At 38.8% G+C, this 18,033-nt stretch overlaps 1 protein-coding gene and 3 non-coding genes across 5 annotated transcripts in view; all 4 read left to right on the top strand.

Annotated features, from left to right (window-relative positions):
- Nucleotides 1-18,033, top strand: part of LOC142345669 (uncharacterized) — a 710,383-nt gene that overhangs the window by 10,459 nt on the left and 681,891 nt on the right. The gene's annotated exons all lie outside the window — the stretch shown is intronic.
- Nucleotides 822-940, top strand: LOC142347428 (5S ribosomal RNA). The gene has a single exon (XR_012760421.1). It is a non-coding gene; the product is annotated as a 5S ribosomal RNA (ribosomal RNA).
- Nucleotides 2,025-2,143, top strand: LOC142347416 (5S ribosomal RNA). The gene has a single exon (XR_012760410.1). It is a non-coding gene; the product is annotated as a 5S ribosomal RNA (ribosomal RNA).
- On the top strand, nucleotides 13,138-13,256 carry LOC142347405 (5S ribosomal RNA). Its single transcript, XR_012760399.1, has one exon. It is a non-coding gene; the product is annotated as a 5S ribosomal RNA (ribosomal RNA).

The following is an 18,033-nucleotide window of genomic DNA, read 5'->3' as shown; positions in this document are numbered from 1 at the left end:
GTAAAAACTTGTCCAAAATGGTTCGCTGTGCCAGATTTTTTTATTTTATCCCAAACTATGGCTCAAGTGGAGAATGCCCACAAGAAATGAGCCAAATCGGACTAAAATTGACGATTTGGTGACCAATACAAAGTTCGGTGATCGAAAAAGTTAAGCCTCATCGAGCGCGGATACTTTTTGTAAATGACAATTTCAGCAGTAACCATTGCTCCAAACACACCCCATATACTTGTAAAGGCCATTATAATAGTTCCCCTGCTTGCGTATTATGTATATTTGATATTTGGAACAGTCTCGGAAACATCAATACTAATTGTATAATTTCCCTTTATTAAACTAACTTTTAAGTTAGTGCAAATCGCTCAGTTCCATTCTTTAGGCTGCACTCCGCTAACGCAGATTGCATTCAAATAAAACTTATCAAATAGAGTTAATACTTACCTATTTAATAAGTTTATCACAACAATTAGGCTAAAAGCAACTCGCTACTGATTTTCCCAATTACCGGCCTAAACCCACTGAAGTCATACTTCCGGTTCAATGTCCGGTTATACAGGTTCCTCGTACCCAATTCATCTGTGCTTTGTTTTGCGGCCGTTCCACTGTATTGTGGATGGTTGGAAGCAAAAAGTTTGCGCGTTTGTCATAATACACTGTATGGCTACGAATTGCATAAATTATAACACAACCGTGGCTAAAATTGCATGTATTAAGTGACTATTTTGCAAACCGCAAGGCGGCGAGTTAAAGTGATCCTGTATATGAATATGAGACTACAATACAATACTGTTGTATATAAATTCGCTCCCGCTTACGCAAATGCCTACGACCATACCATGTTGAATGCACCGGTTCTCGTCCGATCACCGAAGTTAAGCAACATTGGGCCTGGTTAGTACTTGGATGGGTGACCGCTTGGGAACACCAGGTGTTGTAGGCTTTTTCTTTTGAGTATTCAAACCTCATAGAATACTTTTATTCGATATTTACACATTTTAGAGCCTCAAAAAGCCTCGGTGATCGAAAAAGTTAAGCCTCATCGAGCGCGGTTACTTTTTTGGAAATCGGTAAAAACTTGTCCAAAATGGTTCGCGGTGCCAGATTTTTTTATTTTATCCCAAATTATGGCTCAAGTGGAGCATGCCCACAAAAAATGAGCCAAATCGGACTAAAATTGACGATTTGGTGACCAATACAAAGTTCGGTGATCGAAAAAGTTAAGCCTCATCGAGCGCGGATACTTTTTTGGAAATCGGTAAAAACTTGTCCAAAATGGTTTGCGGTGCCAGATTTTTTTATTTTATCCCAAATTATGGCTCAAGTGGAGCATGCCCACAAAAAATGAGCCAAATCGGACTAAAATTGACGATTTGGTGACCAATACAAAGTTCGGTGATCGAAAAAGTTAAGCCTCATCGAGCGCGGATACTTTTTGTAAATGACAATTTCAGCAGTAACCATTGCTCCAAACACACCCCATATACTTGTAAAGGCCATTATAATAGTTCCCCTGCTTGCGTATTATGTATATTTGATATTTGGAACAGTCTCGGAAACATCAATACTAATTGTATAATTTCCCTTTATTAAACTAACGTTTAAGTTAGTGCAAATCGCTCAGTTCCATTCTTTAGGCTGCACTCCGCTAACGCAGATTGCATTCAAATAAAACTTATCAAATAGAGTTAATACTGGTTTTCCCAATTACCGGCCTAAACCCACTGAAGTCATACTTCCGGTTCAATGTCCGGTTATACAGGTTCCTCGTACCCAATTCATCTGTGCTTTGTTTTGCGGCCGTTCCACTGTATTGTGGATGGTTGGAAGCAAAAAGTTTGCGCGTTTGTCATAATACACTGTATGGCTACGAATTGCATAAATTATAACACAACCGTGGCTAAAATTGCATGTATTAAGTGACTATTTTGCAAACCGCAAGGCGGCGAGTTAAAGTGATCCTGTATATGAATATGAGACTACAATACAATACTGTTGTATATAAATTCGCTCCCGCTTACGCAAATGCCTACGACCATACCATGTTGAATGCACCGGTTCTCGTCCGATCACCGAAGTTAAGCAACATTGGGCCTGGTTAGTACTTGGATGGGTGACCGCTTGGGAACACCAGGTGTTGTAGGCTTTTTCTTTTGAGTATTCAAACCTCATAGAATACTTTTATTCGATATTTACACATTTTAGAGCCTCAAAAAGCCTCGGTGATCGAAAAAGTTAAGCCTCATCGAGCGCGGTTACTTTTTTGGAAATCGGTAAAAACTTGTCCAAAATGGTTCGCGGTGCCAGTTTTTTTTATTTTATCCCAAACTATGGCTCAAGTGGAGCATGCCCACAAAAAATGAGCCAAATCGGACTAAAATTGACGATTTGGTGACCAAAACAAAGTTCGTTGATCGAAAAAGTTAAGCCTCATCGAGCGCGGATACTTTTTTGGAAATCGGTAAAAACTTGTCCAAAATGGTTCGCGGTGCCTGATTTTTTTATTTTATCCCAAACTATGGCTCAAGTGGAGCATGCCCACAAAAAATGAGCCAAATCGGACTAAAATTGACGATTTGGTGACCAAAACAAAGTTCGGTGATCGAAAAAGTTAAGCCTCATCGAGCGCGGATACTTTTTTGGAAATCGGTAAAAATTTGTCCAAAATGGTTCGCGGTGCCAGATTTTTTTATTTTATCCCAAACTATGGCTCAAGTGGAGCATGCCCACAAAAAATGAGCCAAATCGGACTAAAATTGACGATTTGGTGACCAAAACAAAGTTCGGTGATCGAAAAAGTTAAGCCTCATCGAGCGCGGATACTTTTTTGGAAATCGGTAAAAACTTGTCCAAAATGGTTCGCGGTGCCAGATTTTTTTATTTTATCCCAAATTATGGCTCAAGTGGAGCATGCCCACAAAAAATGAGCCAAATCGGACTAAAATTGACGATTTGGTGACCAAAACAAAGTTCGGTGATCGAAAAAGTTAAGCCTCATCGAGCGCGGATACTTTTTTGGAAATCGGTAAAAACTTGTCCAAAATGGTTCGCGGTGCCAGATTTTTTTATTTTATCCCAAATTATGGCTCAAGTGGAGCATGCCCACAAAAAATGAGCCAAATCGGACTAAAATTGACGATTTGGTGACCAAAACAAAGTTCGGTGATCGAAAAAGTTAAGCCTCATCGAGCGCGGATACTTTTTTGGAAATCGGTAAAAACTTGTCCAAAATGGTTCGCGGTGCCAGATTTTTTTATTTTATCCCAAATTATGGCTCAAGTGGAGCATGCCCACAAAAAATGAGCCAAATCGGACTAAAATTGACGATTTGGTGACCAAAACAAAGTTCGGTGATCGAAAAAGTTAAGCCTCATCGAGCGCGGATACTTTTTTGGAAATCGGTAAAAACTTGTCCAAAATGGTTCGCGGTGCCAGATTTTTTTATTTTATCCCAAATTATGGCTCAAGTGGAGCATGCCCACAAAAAATGAGCCAAATCGGACTAAAATTGACGATTTGGTGACCAAAACAAAGTTCGGTGATCGAAAAAGTTAAGCCTCATCGAGCGCGGATGCTTTTTTGGAAATCGGTAAAAACTTGTCCAAAATGGTTCGCGGTTCCAGTTTTTTTTATTTTATCCCAGACTATGGCTCAAGTGGAGCATGCCCACAAAAAATGAGCCAAATCGGACTAAAATTGACGATTTCGTGACCAAAACAAAGTTCGGTGATCGAAAAAGTTAAGCCTCATCGAGCGCGGATACTTTTTTGGAAATCGGTAAAAACTTGTCCAAAATGGTTCGCGGTGCCAGATTTTTTATTTTATCCCAAACTATGGCTCAAGTGGAGCATGCCCACAAAAAATGAGCCAAATCGGACTAAAATTGACGATTTGGTGACCAAAACAAAGTTCGGTGATCGAAAAAGTTAAGCCTCATCGAGCGCGGATACTTTTTTGGAAATCGGTAAAAACTTGTCCAAAATGGTTCGCTGTGCCAGTTTTTTTTATTTTATCCCAAACTATGGCTCAAGTGGAGCATGCCCACAAAAAATGAGCCAAATCGGACTAAAATTGACGATTTGGTGACCAAAACAAAGTTCGGTGATCGAAAAAGTTAAGCCTCATCGAGCGCGGATACTTTTTTGGAAATCGGTAAAAACTTGTCCAAAATGGTTCGCGGTGCCAGTTTTTTTTATTTTATCCCAGACTATGGCTCAAGTGGAGCATGCCCACAAAAAATGAGCCAAATCGGACTAAAATTGACGATTTGGTGACCAAAACAAATTTCGGTGATCGAAAAAGTTAAGCCTCATCGAGCGCGGATACTTTTTTGGAAATCGGTAAAAACTTGTCCAAAATGGTTCGCGGTGCCAGATTTTTTTATTTTATCCCAAACTATGGCTCAAGTGGAGCATGCCCACAAAAAATGAGACAAATCGGACTAAAATTGACGATTTGGTGACCAAAACAAAGTTCGGTGATCGAAAAAGTTAAGCCTCATCGAGCGCGGATACTTTTTTGGAAATCGGTAAAAACTTGTCCAAAATGGTTCGCGGTGCCAGATTTTTTTATTTTATCCCAAACTATGGCTCAAGTGGAGCATGCCCACAAAAAATGAGCCAAATCGGACTAAAATTGACGATTTGGTGACCAAAACAAAGTTCGGTGATCGAAAAAGTTAAGCCTCATCGAGCGCGGATAATTTTTTGGAAATCGGTAAAAACTTGTCCAAAATGGTTCGCGGTGCCAGATTTTTTTATTTTATCCCAAACTATGGCTCAAGTGGTGCATGCCCACAAAAAATGAGCCATATCGGACTAAAATTGACGATTTGGTGACCAAAACAAAGTTCGGTGATCGAAAAAGTTAAGCCTCATCGAGCGCGGATACTTTTTTGGAAATCGGTAAAAACTTGTCCAAAATGGTTCGCGGTGCCAGATTTTTTTCTTTTATCCCAAACTATGGCTCAAGTGGAGCATGCCCACAAAAAATGAGCCAAATCGGACTAAAATTGACGATTTGGTGACCAAAACAAAGTTCGGTGATCGAAAAAGTTAAGCCTCATCGAGCGCGGATACTTTTTTGGAAATCGGTAAAAACTTGTCCAAAATGGTTCGCGGTGCCAGATTTTTTTATTTTATCCCAAATTATGGCTCAAGTGGAGCATGCCCACAAAAAATGAGCCAAATCGGACTAAAATTGACGATTTGGTGACCAAAACAAAGTTCGGTGATCGAAAAAGTTAGGCCTCATCGAGCACGGATACTTTTTTGGAAATCGGTAAAAACTTGTCCAAAATGGTTCGCGGTGCCAGATTTTTTTATTTTATCCCAAACTATGGCTCAAGTGGAGCATGCCCACAAAAAATGAGCCAAATCGGACTAAAATTGACGATTTGGTGACCAAAACAAAGTTCGGTGATCGAAAAAGTTAAGCCTCATCGAGCGCGGATACTTTTTTGGAAATCGGTAAAAACTTGTCCAAAATGGTTCGCGGTGCCAGATTTTTTTATTTTATCCCAAACTATGGCTCAAGTGGAGCATGCCCACAAAAAATGAGCCAAATCGGACTAAAATTGACGATTTGGTGACCAAAACAAAGTTCGGTGATCGAAAAAGTTAAGCCTCATCGAGCGCGGATACTTTTTTGGAAATCGGTAAAAACTTGTCCAAAATGGTTCGCGGTGCCAAATTTTTTTATTTTATCCCAAATTATGGCTCAAGTGGAGCATGCCCACAAAAAATGAGCCAAATCGGACTAAAATTGACGATTTGGTGACCAAAACAAAGTTCGGTGATCGAAAAAGTTAAGCCTCATCGAGCGCGGATACTTTTTTGGAAATCGGTAAAAACTTGTCCAAAATGGTTCGCGGTGCCAGATTTTTTTATTTTATCCCAAACTATGGCTCGAGTGGAGCATGCCCACAAAAAATGAGCCAAATCGGACTAAAATTGACGATTTGGTGACCAAAACAAAGTTCGGTGATCGAAAAAGTTAAGCCTCATCGAGCGCGGATACTTTTTTGGAAATCGGTAAAAACTTGTCCAAAATGGTTCGCGGTGCCAGATTTTTTTATTTTATCCCAAACTATGGCTCAAGTGGAGCATGCCCACAAAAAATGAGCCAAATCGGACTAAAATTGACGATTTGGTGACCAAAACAAAGTTCGGTGATCGAAAAAGTTAAGCCTCATCGAGCGCGGATACTTTTTTGGAAATCGGTAAAAACTTGTCCAAAATGGTTCGCGGTGCCAGATTTTTTTATTTTATCCTAAACTATGGCTCAAGTGGAGCATGCCCACAAAAAATGAGCCAAATCGGACTAAAATTGACGATTTGGTGACCAAAACAAAGTTCGGTGATCGAAAAAGTTAAGCCTCATCGAGCGCGGATACTTTTTTGGAAATCGGTAAAAACTTGTCCAAAATGGTTCGCGGTGCCAGATTTTTTTATTTTATCCCAAACTATGGCTCAAGTGGAGCATGCCCACAAAAAATGAGCCAAATCGGACTAAAATTGACGATTTGGTGACCAAAACAAAGTTCGGTGATCGAAAAAGTTAAGCCTCATCGAGCGCGGATACTTTTTTGGAAATCGGTAAAAACTTGTCCAAAATGGTTCGCGGTGCCAGATTTTTTTATTTTATCCTAAACTATGGCTCAAGTGGAGCATGCCCACAAAAAATGAGCCAAATCGGACTAAAATTGACGATTTGGTGACCAAAACAAAGTTCGGTGATCGAAAAAGTTAAGCCTCATCGAGCGCGGATACTTTTTTGGAAATCGGTAAAAACTTGTCCAAAATGGTTCGCGGTGCCAGATTTTTTTTATTTTATCCCAAACTATGGCTCAAGTGGAGCATGCCCACAAAAAATGAGCCAAATCGGACTAAAATTGACGATTTGGTGACCAAAACAAAGTTCGGTGATCGAAAAAGTTAAGCCTCATCGAGCGCGGATACTTTTTTGGAAATCGGTAAAAACTTGTCCAAAATGGTTCGCGGTGCCAGATTTTTTTATTTTATCCCAAACTATGGCTCAAGTGGAGCATGCCCACAAAAAATGAGCCAAATCGGACTAAAATTGACGATTTGGTGACCAAAACAAAGTTCGGTGATCGAAAAAGTTAAGCCTCATCGAGCGCGGATACTTTTTTGGAAATCGGTAAAAACTTGTCCAAAATGGTTCGCGGTGCCAGATTTTTTTATTTTATCCCAAACTATGGCTCAAGTGGAGCATGCCCACAAAAAATGAGCCAAATCGGACTAAAATTGACGATTTGGTGACCAAAACAAAGTTCGGTGATCGAAAAAGTTAAGCCTCATCGAGCGCGGATACTTTTTTGGAAATCGGTAAAAACTTGTCCAAAATGGTTCGCGGTGCCAGATTTTTTTATTTTATCCCAAATTATGGCTCAAGTGGAGCATGCCCATAAAAAATGAGCCAAATCGGACTAAAATTGACGATTTGGTGACCAATACAAAGTTCGGTGATCGAAAAAGTTAAGCCTCATCGAGCGCAGATACTTTTTGTAAATGACAATTTCAGCAGTAACCATTGCTCCAAACACACCCCATATACTTGTAAAGGCCATTATAATAGTTCCCCTGCTTGCGTATTTTGTATATTTGATATTTGGAACTGTCTCGGAAACATCAATACTAATTGTATAATTTCCCTTTATTAAACTAACTTTTAAGTTAGTGCAAATCGCTCAGTTGCATTCTTTAGGCTGCACTCCGCTAACGCAGAGTGCATTCAAATAAAACTTATCAAATAGAGTTAATACTTACCTATTTAATAAGTTTATCACAACAATTAGGCTTTTAAATAATAAATTCAGATGCTATTATTTACAGTTGTTATTTACAATGATGTTGAAATACTTCAGCAGGTTTCATTGATGAATCGTAACAGTTGGTATTTACAAGGAAAATTTATCAGATTTCATTGTTGAAGCTTTACAAATTAAGTACAAAATTCAAATAGTTTTTTGTTTGTTCAGGGGTTTCTTGCCAGGATCCATTTAGGACACTTGCCGTAAATCTAAGAGTTTCAACTTTCATATTTACAAAGACGTCGCGCCAACACTTCAGCCTTAGGGTACTTCTCGCTCCAGATAATTGTTCTCATTTGAGAATTAAATGTTCCGATGTTTCAAACTCTTTTTCGCAATAGCTGCGAATTGGTGACTCTGAAAAATTTTTCATCCATCTAATCTGTTTGTCAACAAGACAATTGAAGGCAAGGCGATATAAAAGATTTTGTTGTTGTGGCAAAAGTTTGTAAAATTTCCAGATATTTTTGCTAAAGAGAGTTAATTCTTTCGTTGAACAATTGTACTTTATGACGGATTTGTTTAAGCGGTCCTCGATAAAACTTGTTGGAAAAACTTGAGCAATGATATACCATTAAATCTCACTTGTTCTTAAGGTTTTGTTAAGTCTCAGGGAAGTTTCGATGTTGTTCTTAAACAGAAGGATACTGTTGTCAGTTTGAGAGACTTTGAGCTTTAAAGATTTTAACAAAATTGTTAAGTCATTTGGAAAGGAAACATCGTTCTCGTTTGATGAGTTAATTTCGTCTATCAGTTTTGCTGAGATTATTTTTGATGTAATATGTGGAAGAGAGATACCGCCCACAGCAACAGATTGGTAAAGAACTTCACTTCTAATTTCCATTTTGTCACCAGTTTTTAGTAGATTGTTGATGAGTTTTTGAACATTCGTCAGAATATTTACTGTTGTGTCCGTGTGTCTTGAATAATACAGGAACTTTGGAAGGATAAAAGTTTCAATGATTTGTCTCTTGGCTCTTAAAGTTTTCGATCGAGAAATGAAGCGCATGTAAATGGCAATTTGTTGTGTTTTGATGAGATCAAGTAAGTTTGTTGATGATTTATCAGTAAAGAATTTAATGCCCAGGATTTTTGTTACATGTACAGTTTTATAGAAAGCTATGTCTCTCGTTGACAGGATCTCACTCTTTTTGACGTTGATTTCTATTTGAGTGCAATCGCAAAAATCTTTGACAGTGTCAAATAGTCCTTCAATCGATGATATGCGTATTGAGCAAGTAATGTCGTCTGCATAAGCCACTGTTTTTGAGCTGGTGAATCCTTTAATATGTGGTGAGTTGTCTATACAGCAAAGCAAGGGCTCAACAGCAAGTATGAAAAGTAAAGCTGAAAGGGGACAACCTTGCCTAACTCCGCGTTGTAGTACAATTGTTTTGGAAAGGTAGCCATTGATTTCAATAATTGCTTTCGTTTCATTGTAAACTGTTCTGATGGCAGATTTTGTGTATTGGTCAATGCCAATTTTATCGAGAAGGGCGAAGATGTAATCTCTGTCTACTTTGTCAAAAGCTTTTGAAAAATCCAGATTCACAAGGCATTTGCTGTTATTTAGTTGCTTATGGGCTTTTCGAACTTTATTTAATGCTATATGGATTTGTCTTTTGCTCAAGTATGCATGCTGATGTTGGCCTATTATGTCTTCAAGATCTATTATGATTCTGGCAGATAGAATGTGTGATAGAATTTTGAGGTCAGTGTTCAGCAAGCTTATAGGTCTAAATTCATCAACAGTTCTCGGATTATCAGTTTTAGGCAGAAGTTTTAAGATTGCAATATTTTGGCTTTCAGGGACTTTTTCAGTTCGAACAATATTGTTGAAAACGCTTTGTAGCAATGGGGCCATTTCTCTCTTAAAAATCTTGTAAAAGTTTGAGGTTATTCCATCCGAACCCGGTGAGCTCTTTGCATTGAGTTTGTTAATTGCTTTCAATACTTCATCTATGGTGATTTCATTTACATCATTTGTTGCTTCGTTTTTGCGCTCGTTCAAATGGTCAAGAAAAATCTCAAAAGAGCCTTTTTTCTTGCTTTTGTTAAGCTGTGAAAAATGGTTTTCAAAGACTTTGATGATTTCTTCCTGATTTGTTGTAACACTTGCACCAACCCTAAGTGAAGTAATATTGTTCGTGTTGTTTTTTTTGGTTTGCCCAAGTTTTCAAGTCTTTCGCGTTTCCAAGTTCGCAAGATTGGGTCAGTTTCTTGAAGTGGATGAACTGATCTTTTTGTTTGTTGTTGTCATACGCATTTATTTTCGAGACTGTATCATTATATCGTTTTAAAATTTTTTCATTGGAGTCATGATTTTGTATTTGTTCTCTCAGCCTTTTCTCTTCGGCCAGGATGTTTTTCATTTGCGAGCTTAAGATTTTTGATTTATTAATAGCTAAGGCTTGGCAGACATCACGTATGTGGCACTTCAGCTCTTCATAACTTTCATGTGTCAGACAGTTCATTCCAAAGGCTTCTATTTCTGTTTTGATGTACTCTTTGTTTGGAAATAAAATAGCATCGTTCATTTTCCAAAAGCTTTGGCCTCGTTCTTTTTCTTCGCTTTTGTTGCTTAGTTCTAACAGCATGTGATCTGAGAAATTGCTCCGATGTACTTTCATTTCGCTGTACTCGGTTTGGTTTGTAAAAAAATAGTCTATTCGTGAAAAAGACGATGTTCTTTTGTCATAGTGTGTGAAATCAAGTACGTCCAGTTCTACCGCTGCATCAAATAGTAGAGCATGCTCTGTAACCGTTTGGAGCTTTACAAATCGCTTAACTCTATCGTCTACGCTTCGAAGAGCAGTTGATGTGTTTCGCGAATCATGACTGAAAGCATTAAAATCCCCTGCTAAAACAATAGATCGTTCCGTGTTGAGTTTCGAGAGATTTGAGCTTAATTGCTTCAACTTTTCACAATAGGAGCTTGTATTCAGATATACATTGAATACAGTTAGATTGAGTTCCGTAAAATTAATTCCAGAGTGATCTCGTGATTGCAGTATTTGATTATCAGTTTTTAGTTCTTCACTCCAAACTGTAACTAAACCTCCACTGCAGTTTATTGCAGGCACTAGATGATAGCGTAATTTGTATTGCTCAAGAACTGTTTCGTGTGAACGAGATAGAGCTGGAATTTTCGATTCTTGGATACACAAAATGAATAAAGTTCCGCTAGCTAATTTGTAGCTTTTTTCGATTATTGCGAAGAATTTTTTCGGGCTCTTAAGGCCACATGAATTCAAACAGAAAACTTTGTGCTCAATCATTTTTGTTTTGTTCGAACTGATTTTTCTTCTTAATCCACTGATCGTTCAAGAAGTGTTTTGCGATTTGCGCGTTTTGTTGTTTTTGTGTTTCACTAAGTGGCCTTTTGGCGCCTGGTCTGTACTGTTTGAGAACAGCACTATTATCAAGCTCTAAAGATTGAAACTTCTCTGTATTAAGATAGGCGGAATCATTACATTCAGCGTTTTGTATGTTGGTTGAGGTTTTGTCAGCGTTTTCTGTTTCTTGTTCTATGACTGTAGCATTTTCTGTTGTGCCACTACAAATTTCTTCTGTATAAGTTTCTTCCACTTCCTCTTCATCTATGGTCAAGTTGCAAGAGGAGGTGTCACTGATTGTTTCAGTTTCGGGAGCTTTATGAAAATTTGTTGGTTTCTGCTTTTCAGCACGATTATTCTTTGTTTCTTTGTTTATGTTTTGCACATTTTTGATTCTTTGTAGCTGGTTTTGCCATAAGTAGCACCAATCTTTATGGTGTCCCCGATACTATAGTTTGCTTTCTTCACAGTAACTGCAGTTATGTAATGAGGGAGCATGGAACTTGATCTCTAAGCTGTTCCATTCTTTGAATTCTGCGATCCGATTTTCATATGACCAAGTTTTTAATCTTTCCTCTTCAGTTGCGTTTTTCACTGTCACACTCAGTGTTGCATAACCATTGAAGATGAGATCGCCTCCTATGTTGTTTTTCATTCGAATAATTGCGGGGCTATGTTCTATTCCCTCTGGAAGATCTATTAGTTTCAGGGCTTCAGTGTCTGTGCAAACATAAGGGAGATTACTGAATTTGATATTGTATCTTCTAGGATAGAATGATTTTTCTGTGTTGAGGAAATGTTTGCCCATAGGAAAAACGGTTTTGCCTAGTAAATTTAGGCCTCTGGATCTAATCGAATGGTATTGCTTTTTGACAGTTGGTGGTGAAACAACAGTCAGCGAATGAAGTCTTTTGTCTCTTATGTATGCGAATGTTTTGCTGATTGTTATTTGATTTCGTGCTTCTTGCGGGAATTCGTGCAGAATTGATTTAGCACACTGAAGATAGGCGTTGTTCAAAGAATCTGTGTTTGAAATAATTGATTTCGTAAAAGGAGGAATAATTTGCATGATCTGGAATTCGCTTGAGTTGGTTTCTTTCGACAAGCCTTTTTGATTGATTGAAGAATACATATTTCGGTTTTCGCTGGGAGTAGGCGTAATCAACGAGGGGATAGTGTTCTCCCCCATAGGGGAAAACTTAATTGTTTGAAGACGAAGACTTATGAAAAGTAGATTGTGACAAACGAAAGGTTTGTCAAATAAAAATTAGTGTTTTGGAAAACTCAGAAGTTAACTTAATAAGAACTCTAAGCGCTCTACAGTAAAGGAGAGAGCAACTTAAAAAGAGGAACTTAAAAAGCTAAACCTAAGGAGGAAATGCATTTAAAAGAAATTTTGAAGAGTAAAATTAGGAGAAAAAGGTAAAAGAAAAAGCCAGGATTTTAAATCTTAGTGAAAAAGCAGCTTTTAGTGAAAAATCTCTTTTTATAAAAGACTCACTCCCAAAGGACGTTCCTGCACAAAGTGGAGTACTTGCTTTCGCTTTCCTATCACACTTTGCGGTAATAATCCGAGAGTGACATTATCAGAATGTTTATCATCATAGGCACAACAATTAGGCTAAAAGCAACTCGCTACTGATTTTCCCAATTACCGGCCTAAACCCACTGAAGTCATACTTCCGGTTCAATGTCCGGTTATACAGGTTCCTCGTACCCAATTCATCTGTGCTTTGTTTTGCGGCCGTTCCACTGTATTGTGGATGGTTGGAAGCAAAAAGTTTGCGCGTTTGTCATAATACACTGTATGGCTCCGAATTGCATAAATTATAACACAACCGTGGCTAAAATTGCATGTATTAAGTGACTATTTTGCAAACCGCAAGGCGGCGAGTTAAAGTGATCCTGTATATGAATATGAGACTACAATACAATACTGTTGTATATAAATTCGCTCCCGCTTAAGCAAATGCCTACGACCATACCATGTTGAATGCACCGGTTCTCGTCCGATCACCGAAGTTAAGCAACATTGGGCCTGGTTAGTACTTGGATGGGTGACCGCTTGGGAACACCAGGTGTTGTAGGCTTTTTCTTTTGAGTATTCAAACCTCATAGAATACTTTTATTCGATATTTACACATTTTAGAGCCTCAAAAAGCCTCGGTGATCGAAAAAGTTAAGCCTCATCGAGAGCGGATACTTTTTTGGAAATCGGTAAAAACTTGTCCAAAATGGTTCGCGGTGCCAGTTTTTTTTATTTTATCCCAAACTATGGCTCAAGTGGAGCATGCCCACAAAAAATGAGCCAAATCGGACTAAAATTGACGATTTGGTGACCAAAACAAAGTTCGGTGATCGAAAAAGTTAAGCCTCATCGAGAGCGGATACTTTTTTGGAAATCGGTAAAAACTTGTCCGAAATGGTTCGCGGTGCCAGATTTTTTTATTTTATCCCAAACTATGGCTCAAGTGGAGCATGCCCACAAAAAATGAGCCAAATCGGACTAAAATTGACGATTTGGTGACCAAAACAAAGTTCGGTGATCGAAAAAGTTAAGCCTCATCGAGCGCGGATACTTTTTTGGAAATCGGTAAAAACTTGTCCAAAATGGTTCGCGGTGCCAGATTTTTTTATTTTATCCCAAATTATGGCTCAGGTGGAGCATGCCCACAAAAAATGAGCCAAATCGGACTAAAATTGACGATTTGGTGACCAAAACAAAGTTCGGTGATCGAAAAAGTTAAGCCTCATCGAGCGCGGATACTTTTTTGGAAATCGGTAAAAACTTGTCCAAAATGGTTCGCGGTGCCAGATTTTTTTATTTTATCCCAAATTATGGCTCAAGTGGAGCATGCCCAAAAAAAATGAGCCAAATCGGACCTAAAATTGACGATTTGGTGACCAAAACAAAGGTCGGTGATCGAAAAAGTTAAGCCTCATCGAGCGCGGATACTTTTTTGGAAATCGGTAAAAACTTGTCCAAAATGGTTCGCGGTGCCAGATTTTTTTATTTTATCCCAAACTATGGCTCAAGTGGAGCATGCCCACAAAAAATGAGCCAAATCGGACTAAAATTGACGATTTGGTGACCAAAACAAAGTTCGGTGATCGAAAAAGTTAAGCCTCATCGAGCGCGGATACTTTTTTGGAAATCGGTAAAAACTTGTCCAAAATGGTTCGCGGTGCCAGATTTTTTTATTTTATCCCAAACTATGGCTCAAGTGGAGCATGCCCACAAAAAATGAGCCAAATCGGACTAAAATTGACGATTTGGTGACCAAAACAAAGTTCGGTGATCGAAAAAGTTAAGCCTCATCGAGCGCGGATACTTTTTTGGAAATCGGTAAAAACTTGTCCAAAATGGTTCGCGGTGCCAGTTTTTTTTTATTTTATCGCAAACTATGGCTCAAGTGGAGCATGCCCACAAAAAATGAGCCAAATCGGACTAAAATTGACGATTCGGTGACCAAAACAAAGTTCGGTGATCGAAAAAGTTCAGCCTCATCGAGCTCGGATACTTTTTTGGAAATCGGTAAAAACTTGTCCAAAATGGTTCGCGGTGCCAGATTTTTTTATTTTATCCCAAACTATGGCTCAAGTGGAGCATGCCCACAAAAAATGAGCCAAATCGGACTAAAATTGACGATTTGGTGACCAAAACAAAGTTCGGTGATCGAAAAAGTTAAGCCTCATCGAGCGCGGATACTTTTTTGGAAATCGGTAAAAACTTGTCCAAAATGGTCCGCGGTGCCAGATTTTTTTATTTTATCCCAAATTATGGCTCAAGTGGAGCATGCCCACAAAAAATGAGCCAAATCGGACTAAAATTGACAATTTGGTGACCAAAACAAAGTTCGGTGATCGAAAAAGTTAAGCCTCATCGAGCGCGGATACTTTTTGGGAAATCGGTAAAAACTTGTCCAAAATGGTTCGCGGTGCCAGATTTTTTTATTTTATCCCAAATTATGGCTCAAGTGGAGCATGCCCACAAAAAATGAGCCAAATCGGACTAAAATTGACGATTTGGTGACCAAAACAAAGTTCGGTGATCGAAAAAGTTAAGCCTCATCGAGCGCGGATACTTTTTTGGAAATCGGTAAAAACTTGTCCAAAATGGTTCGCGGTGCCAGATTTTTTTATTTTATCCCAAACTATGGCTCAAGTGGAGCATACCCACAAAAAACGAGCCAAATCGGACTAAAATTGACGATTTGGTGACCAAAACAAAGTTCGGTGATCGAAAAAGTAAAGCCTCATCGAGCGCGGATACTTTTTTGGAAATCGGTAAAATTTGTCCAAAATGGTTCGCGGTGCCAGATTTTTTTATTTTATCCTAAACTATGGCTCAAGTGGAGCATGCCCACAAAAAATGAGCCAAATCGGACTAAAATTGACGATTTGGTGACCAAAACAAAGTTCGGTGATCGAAAAAGTTAAGCCTCATCGAGCGCGGATACTTTTTTGGAAATCGGTAAAAACTTGTCCAAAATGGTTCGCGGTGCCAGATTTTTTTATTTTATCCCAAACTATGGCTCAAGTGGAGCATGCCCACAAAAAATGAGCCAAATCGGACTAAAATTGACGATTTGGTGACCAAAACAAAGTTCGGTGATCGAAAAAGTTAAGCCTCATCGAGCGCGGATACTTTTTTGGAAATCGGTAAAAACTTGTCCAAAATGGTTCGCGGTGCCAGTTTTTTTTATTTTATCCCAAACTATGGCTCAAGTGGAGCATGCCCACAAAAAATGAGCCAAATCGGACTAAAATTGACGATTTGGTGACCAAAACAAAGTTCGGTGATCGAAAAAGTTAAGCCTCATCGAGCGCGGATACTTTTTTGGAAATCGGTAAAAACTTGTCCAAAATGGTTCGCGGTGCCAGATTTTTTTTATTTTATCCCAAACTATGGCTCAAGTGGAGCATGCCCACAAAAAATGAGCCAAATCGGACTAAAATTGACGATTTGGTGACCAAAACAAAGTTCGGTGATCGAAAAAGTTAAGCCTCATCGAGCGCGGATACTTTTTTGGAAATCGGTAAAAACTTGTCCAAAATGGTTCGCGGTGCCAGATTTTTTTATTTTATCCCAAATTATGGCTCAAGTGGAGCATGCCCACAAAAAATGAGCCAAATTGGACTAAAATTGACGATTTGGTGACCAAAACAAAGTTCGGTGATCGAAAAAGTTAAGCCTCATCGAGCGCGGATACTTTTTTGGAAATCGGTAACAACTTGTCCAAAATGGTTCGCGGTGCCAGATTTTTTTATTTTATCCCAAATTATGGCTCAAATGGAGCATGCCCACAAAAAATGAGCCAAATTGGACTAAAATTGACGATTTGGTGACCAATACAAAGTTCGGTGATCGAAAAAGTTAAGCCTCATCGAGCGCGGATACTTTTTTGGAAATCGGTAAAAACTTGTCCAAAATGGTTCGCGGTGCCAGATTTTTTTATTTTATACCAAACTATGGCTCAAGTGGAGCATGCCCACAAAAAATGAGCCAAATCGGACTAAAATTGACGATTTGGTGACCAAAACAAAGTTCGGTGATCGAAAAAGTTAAGCCTCATCGAGCGCGGATACTTTTTTGGAAATCGGTAAAAACTTGTCCAAAATGGTTCGCGGTGCCAGATTTTTTTATTTTATCCCAAACTATGGCTCAAGTGGAGCATGCCCACAAAAAATGAGCCAAATCGGACTAAAATTGACGATTTGGTGACCAAAACAAAGTTCGGTGATCGAAAAAGTTAAGCCTCATCGAGCGCGGATACTTTTTTGGAAATCGGTAAAAACTTCTCCAAAATGGTTCGCGGTGCCAGATTTTTTTATTTTATCCCAAACTATGGCTCAAGTGGAGCATGCCAACAAAAAATGAGCCAAATCGGACTAAAATTGACGATTTGGTGACCAAAACAAAGTTCGGTGATCGAAAAAGTTAAGCCTCATCGAGCGCGGATACTTTTTTTGGAAATCGGTAAAAACTTGTCCAAAATGGTTCGCGGTGCCAGATTTTTTTATTTTATCCCAAACTATGGCTCAAGTGGAGCATGCCCACAAAAAATGAGCCAAATCGGACTAAAATTGACGATTTGGTGACCAAAACATAGTTCGGTGATCGAAAAAGTTAAGCCTCATCGAGCGCGGATACTTTTTTGGAAATCGGTAAAAACTTGTCCAAAATGGTTCGCGGTGCCAGATTTTTTTATTTTATCCCAAACTATGGCTCAAGTGGAGCATGCCCACAAAAAATGAGCCAAATCGGACTAAAATTGACGATTTGGTGACCAATACAAAGTTCGGTGATCGAAAAAGTTAAGCCTCATCGAGCGCGGATACTTTTTTGGAAATCGGTAAAAACTTGTCCAAAATGGTTCGCGGTGCCAGATTTTTTTATTTTATCCCAAACTATGGCTCAAGTGGAGCATGCCCACAAAAAATGAGCCAAATCGGACTAAAATTGACGATTTGGTGACCAAAACATAGTTCGGTGATCGAAAAAGTTAAGCCTCATCGAGCGCGGATACTTTTTTGGAAATCGGTAAAAACTTGTCCAAAATGGTTCTTGGTGCCAGATTTTTTTACTTTATCCCAAATTATGGCTCAAGTGGAGCATGCCCACAAAAAATGAGCCAAATCGGACTAAAATTGACGATTTGGTGACCAATACAAAGTTCGGTGATCGAAAAAGTTAAGCCTCATCGAGCGCGGATACTTTTTTGGAAATCGGTAAAAACTTGTCCAAAATGGTTCGCGGTGCCAGATTTTTTGATTTTATCCCAAACTATGGCTCAAGTGGAGCATGCCCACAAAAAATGAGCCAAATCGGACTAAAATTGACGATTTGGTGACCAAAACATAGTT

The sequence above is a fragment of the Convolutriloba macropyga genome, chromosome 9 (genome assembly GCF_964194025.1).
Source record: "Convolutriloba macropyga chromosome 9, txConMacr16.3, whole genome shotgun sequence".
Lineage (NCBI taxonomy): Eukaryota > Metazoa > Xenacoelomorpha > Acoela > Convolutidae > Convolutriloba > Convolutriloba macropyga.
This window is presented reverse-complemented; position numbering and strand designations above follow the sequence as displayed.